Raw genomic sequence first — 6,206 nt, 5'->3', positions numbered from 1 at the left:
CGTGTGAGGCACTGGAGTGTCAAAGGGCAGACGGATATGCCCCTGCCCCAAGGACATCTTGGTCTCTCAGAGCGGGACACGGGCACATCACCAACCACGATACAGGAATGAAAAGCAGATGCCACTGCTTTCCTACAATTCAAGAATAAGCTACAATTCTCATTGAATTACTTACACAAAAGTCCTTACACAGAAACTTTCCTGACTCACTAGGAGGCAAAAACTACTTTCCCTTGATAAATACTTCTAGGAGGGACAGGCATTAAATTACATTTTGTGATATTTGCCCTTAAACATCACAGTGCCCAGTAGTGAGGTCAGTTAACTTTCTTTTAAGCAATGGAGCATTTTTACTCCAAGAATGAGACACTTTGAAGCCGAGGAAAAGTGACCAGCCCTAGATCTAGATCAAGACTTGTCAGGACTGTCAAAAGCCAGGACCCAGGAGTGTAAATTTCAATTAAAATCTTCAGTCTCCGCTGCCATCCACTGATTTTCAATATGCTCCTGGGGCAACCGCTCCAGGTCCTTCCACACATTTGGGTGGTCCTCCAAATCTTGTAGAGGGATCTCACAATGTCCAGTCTCCTGTAATCCTCAGGCTTGACTAGGCTTCGCACAACCTGGAGGCACCGCTCTTTCAGGATGTACACTGGTAGTGTGATGTTTGTAAAAATAGGCTGTCCATCAACATTGAGAGGCGGCACAAACAGCTCGGTTTGGTTAACTAGAAGCCCATCAGATGTCCCAGCATCTCGGAAGAGCCAAAGATGACCCCGGTAGCTATGGATGCAGCGGCCCGTGCTGGGGGGCAGCGTCGGGTAGGGCTGAAGCTCGCCGTCGAAGCTGAGCCACCCGGGCAGCACCACGCGCGTGCTGCGGTTGTAGATGACCTGGGACGGCTCGCGCGTGTTCACTGAGCAAAGCACCGGCCACGGCCGCCCTGCCTCCATCTCCTGCCGGGAGCCGGGCTCCTCCGGGTGGGGCTCGTCCGGGCCAGACTCCTCCTCGTCCCCCTCCTCCGCGCCCGGCCTCGGCCTCTTCCGCGTTCCCCACCTTCCGGGGCACTATCTCCTGGAGCCTAAAACTCGGTAATTCAATATTTTGTCGGGTGTCAATGGTAACACTAAAGAAAATAAGCTATGTCTTTTTTTTTTTTTTTTTTTTTTTTTTTTTGCGGTACGCGGGCCTCTCACTGCTGTGGCCTCTCCCGTTACGGAGCACAGGCTCCGGACGTGCAGGCTCAGCGGCCATGGCTCACGGGCCCAGCCGCCCCGCGGTATGTGGGATCTTCCCGGACCGGGGCACGAACCCGTGTCCCCTGCATCGGCTGGCGGACTCTCAACCACTGCGCCACTAGGGAAGCCCAAGCTATGTCTTTTGATTGGTTGATTAATCTTTATACACAGAATGACTTTCTAGACATATGGCCTCTAAATAAAGGACAAGGTATTTCATTTTTAAATGTAATACCATTAGTTTCTGCTGAGAAAATTTTATAGGCAACTAGTTGAAGTTTACAGAGAGAATACCTTCAGTTAACCAAATATAATAATATAGACAATGTATCAATTATGCTGCAAGAGACTAGGAAACTATGAGATTATCAACTATTTAAAACATTTAACAAAGGCAGAATTAACAAATTTGAGACTAGAGCAAAATTCATTTCAGTTAAATCATTTACACTATATGAAGTTCAACAAATTATGTGGGTTAACTTAAAATAGTTAACTGAAGCTAACATAGCCCAATTCATTAAGTACTATGGTGATAAGGTATCTGAAATCAACCTGTAGATAATTATATGAAAGCTTTTTTGTCATTTATCTTAAATAAGACTTTTTAAAGCCTCATATTGAAGTGCTTGTAAGAAAAGCACCTTTTTATGTGAAGGGAGAAGCTGGGAAACATAAGAGTAGGCACATGACGACTACAGAGCAGTGGACATCCACAGCTATCAGAGCTGCTGTGCCCACTACAAGACAAAGCGCCATTTTACCAGCCATGTCTCCGATGAGGCGGTCGCCTTCCTGTCCTCTGTAATCTTAAAATAAGCCTCCAGCATTTAAGATAACGTGAATGTGCCTTTGTTCCTTGCAGCTAAATAGGAGCCTGTCCAGATTGTTCTTAAAAAATCCAGACCCGCCGTATACAGCATATTAAACCAAATAATTCAAGCATAAGAAACACCACATAGGGGCTTCCTTGGTGGCGCAGTGGTTGGGAGTCCGCCTGCCAATGTAGGGGACACGGGTTCCAGCCCTGGTCCGGGAAGATCCCACATGCCGCGGAGCAACAAAGCCCGTGAACCACAACTACTGAGCCCACATGCTGCAACTACTGAAGCCTGTGTACCTAGAGTCCGTGCTCTGCAACAAGAGAAGCCACCGCAGTGAGAAGCCCACACCCCGCAACAAAGAGTAGCCCCTGCTCACTGCAACTAGAGAAAAGCCCACACGCAGCAAGGAAGACCCAACACAGCCAATAAATAAATAAATAAATTTATTTGAAAAAAGAAACACCACATAAAAGGGGGTTATATAGCCTGAGACTTTAGCATTTACTTTAACTCAGGAAATATTTTTTAATGTGCAATGAAAATTACTACATAGTTGTTCAAAACATAAATGAAAATGTGAGAAGTTAAGCACCCACAGAGTCTTCTCAATGCCATTTTAAAAAGCAAGCATTCTTCAAACTGTAATTTAATTCAAGAATCAAGTGTAGGTTGGGAAGGCATTAATAACTCTGCTTATTTTCCAAGGTTCTTTATCTCAAAGCAAGAGTAATTTTCAGCCCATAGAGTTCATTTTTAAAGATACCTCAATTAAATATATTTTCTCTATATATACATGTGTGAATCTTCTTGTCATAACTGAAATAGGTTATTAGAAGAGGCTATATAGTGTACCTAATTCAACTTGATAAAAACAGACGCTCCTTGTCAATTAAACCATGAGAGCTTTGTCTCCCATCCATCTGAGGATCTGTGTAAACACAAGCTTTCAATTATTGCTCCTTAAGAAAATCACCTCAAAAATCACATTAACCACTAATAATCATTCATTTCCTTGACATCCAAGTACTCTTTAAAAGCTTACACTTTCCAGCTGTAATTATTTTGAAGTTTAGCATTCATATCTTTGCATTTTTAAAGCAATATGCAGTTCTTGATATTTTTGAAAAGTCAGTAAATGGTTCTGTATTATCTTGAATTTACAGCTGACAAAAGGATTTAGACAAAAAGAGATGAATTTCTCAAGGATACACAATGAATCACCGACAGAACTAGGATCGAAATTTTTTACTTTCTAGCTTCTAGGTCAGAAAGTTACAAGTACTCAAACCATTTGGATAAAGTTTTTTAATGCATTTCCCTATCATATCACTGTTCTGGAAATCCCTGTAGAAGACAAAAATCTTTGCCTAAAAGTTGGTTCAGTATCTCCTCTGGCAGTACAAAATAATTTGCAGATGGTACAACTGTATCTGTTTCAGGGAACAAGCACTTTAACAGGCTGTTAAGGAGACTGGGAATGTTTCCTCACATTAAATACGTCCACTCACAGTTAGGAAACCTTTGAGGCATTAAGAGAAAGGGGTTATAAACCCAGATGGGATCTTACATGAGCTTACAACCACGTAAACTCATAACAGTACCAGAAGGCAAAGACAACACATTATGATTTCTTATAGAGAAGTGCACATTTCCGGGGTAGTTTTCTTCTGAAGAAATAAACTATAATAAATTATTTTATTTTCCAAGTGAAAAATATTCCCCTAATAAGCATCCATACAAGCTCCATTTTCTTCATGGTTACACTTCTTTTATTCATTGTTTTTTGTTTTTTTTTTTAGATACCCCAAGTAAACCTGATCTAACACTAAAACTACTATAATGACAGTTTTCTACTCGGAACAATACTTTCATATATTAAGATTTCTGAAAGTAAAGTGGTATGGTTTTAAAATGTAGCTTGTGTTTATGAACACTGCCACAACCCCTCTTCTCCCACAAAACATTAATTTCATAAACATTTAATATTAAAATCATGTATTTACACCTTGGTGCCATTTTATTATAATCAAGTTGACAATACAAATAGCTTACTTTAATAGGTAACCAGTTTTTGGACACCATATTTTAATTCTGAAAACCCACTGTTAAACACAAATATTTTCTATTTGAACTCTGCCCAGTAAGCTTCAATTTCACATCTAAAGCAAATCAATTAAGTGCTTCACACCCTATCTTTAAAATATATTCATGAAAAATTTGCTATCAGCTAAAGCACTACATTGTCATATGTAACCATATAGCAAGTCACATCAGCTTAATCCAATTTTGTTACTTTTTGTCAATCTTTCTATATTTTCTGCTCTTAAGATTCTGGCTGTATTCAACTGTCAACAATTACAAAGATTGATAACCAGTGTAATGGAGGGTCCCTTGCAAATACTGTTAGTAGGAATGTAAATTGGCAGGCTTTTTGGAGTTCAATTTGGCAGTAATTAACAAAATTTTATATATGCACAGCGTTTAACAAACAAATTTATGTGTCGATTAGGTTTATCCAACAGAAATACCAACCTGAGTGAGACAAAGATCAATGCAGCATTGTTTGAAATAGTGAAAAATGAAACGAAACTGTGCAGAAGTTAACAGAGCAGGCCTGAGACTGCTGTCCTAAAAAGCCTTTCTTTGCAAGGTTGGTCCTAGGCAAGAGTCTGGGAACTTGGCAGGTAAACAATTCTCCACACTGATATAAAGCTTTCCCTAAAGACCCACACCTGGGTAAATGAAGGCATCATGGAACTGATGTACTACATAACCCAGACTGCCCTGCACCTGAGGTTCAACTGGTTTCAAATAAACTTTCCTTACTGTTTAAGCCGCTTTGAAGTGGGGTTTTACTTCTTGCAGTCGGTCTGCATTTCCATCTCCGTTGGCTTACACAAAACGACTCTGAAATTATAGGCCAGAGCCCTGTATCTGTACCCCAGATGCATTATTAACTCTGTGAATCTGGACAAGGCACTTACCATCCGGAGGTACAGTTTCTTCACTGTACAAGAGAAATGATACCTTTTAAAAGTACTGTTGTGAAAAAATAACAGGGCAACTCACTGTGTTAGATGTACAATGTCTGTAAACTTTAATGTTTATACAAATCCTAGCAGATAACCTGGTATACAAGTGGCCAATAATGGATCCCAACGTTAGAATATTTAAACCCCAATGTCAGAGTATTTAAACCCCAGAAGCTCTGCCCAATATCCACATCATGAAAACTGCCCTATCTGTTACCAGAAACATCTGAAGTCAAGGAAAACAAGGGAAACAGTCAAGGGAAATAATTTTGTTTCACGGCTAATATGACAGCACAGATTCTAATAAGTGAAAGTTTTCTCCGGGCTAGTGTTAGTATTTTGATTTTAAAAGATTACACACGTTTTCACTCACGGGGCATTTGCAGAATTCCTGAATATACCACACTGGAAAACAACATGGAGTTTAATCCATTTTAAGACGGGCTGAGCCAGCCACATGATGTGAGATGGTCTGCTATCAGCAGCAATTCAAACACCATGGCTAAAGCAATCTCCATTTAAATCTCTCAAATGAGAAATTAACAGAGAGGCACAGTCATGAAGCTATAGAATTCTTTTCTTTAAGTACCAACTTTCTGTACCAGACACATTCTGAAATTTATATTACCACTCTTAAAGGTTTTATTAGAAATAATCAGTATTTAAATATTGTACCTAAACAACGTATTGAGTAATCATATTATATGTATAAATGGACAAATACATACATATATCTATACCTACACAAGCATTCATGTATACATACAGACATGTTAGGCCAAAGAGAGCTTTAAAACAAGCACAAAAGAATACTTAATTGATTACAGAAGTAGAAACTGAGCTTCCTAAGTTATCAATCACATAAGTTACTGACCATATAAGTTTCAAATATTAAAAAAATAAAGCAAACAAGGCAAAAACATTATTGCATTTAACAACGTAATATATAAAATAGCTAATATACATCATAAACAAACATTACCAAACTAGACATAAAATAATTAGCCATTTACATATAATAAACATTAATATTTCAAGAAAAAAGATTTTAAATAGAATAGTTAACTCTTCCAGAACTGTACTAAGATAGTATAATAGCACAAAAAAGTTGT

General features: G+C 39.2%; 1 pseudogene across 1 annotated transcript; it reads right to left on the bottom strand.

The window, feature by feature from the left end:
- Nucleotides 1–277: 277 nt before the first annotated feature.
- On the bottom strand, nucleotides 278–2,009 carry LOC308614094 (von Hippel-Lindau disease tumor suppressor-like; annotated as a pseudogene). The gene is made up of 3 exons: nucleotides 1,938–2,009; nucleotides 776–1,067; nucleotides 278–652 (listed from the first exon to the last, which is right to left on the bottom strand). The product of its transcript is annotated as a von Hippel-Lindau disease tumor suppressor-like (transcript).
- Nucleotides 2,010–6,206: the final 4,197 nt, after the last annotated feature.

Source organism: Mesoplodon bidens, assembly GCF_964165515.1.
Source record: "Mesoplodon bidens genome assembly, chromosome: 3".
Classification (NCBI taxonomy): domain Eukaryota; kingdom Metazoa; phylum Chordata; class Mammalia; order Artiodactyla; family Ziphiidae; genus Mesoplodon; species Mesoplodon bidens.
Note: the sequence above shows the minus strand (reverse complement) of the source record. Positions and strands in the feature narration are given on the sequence as shown.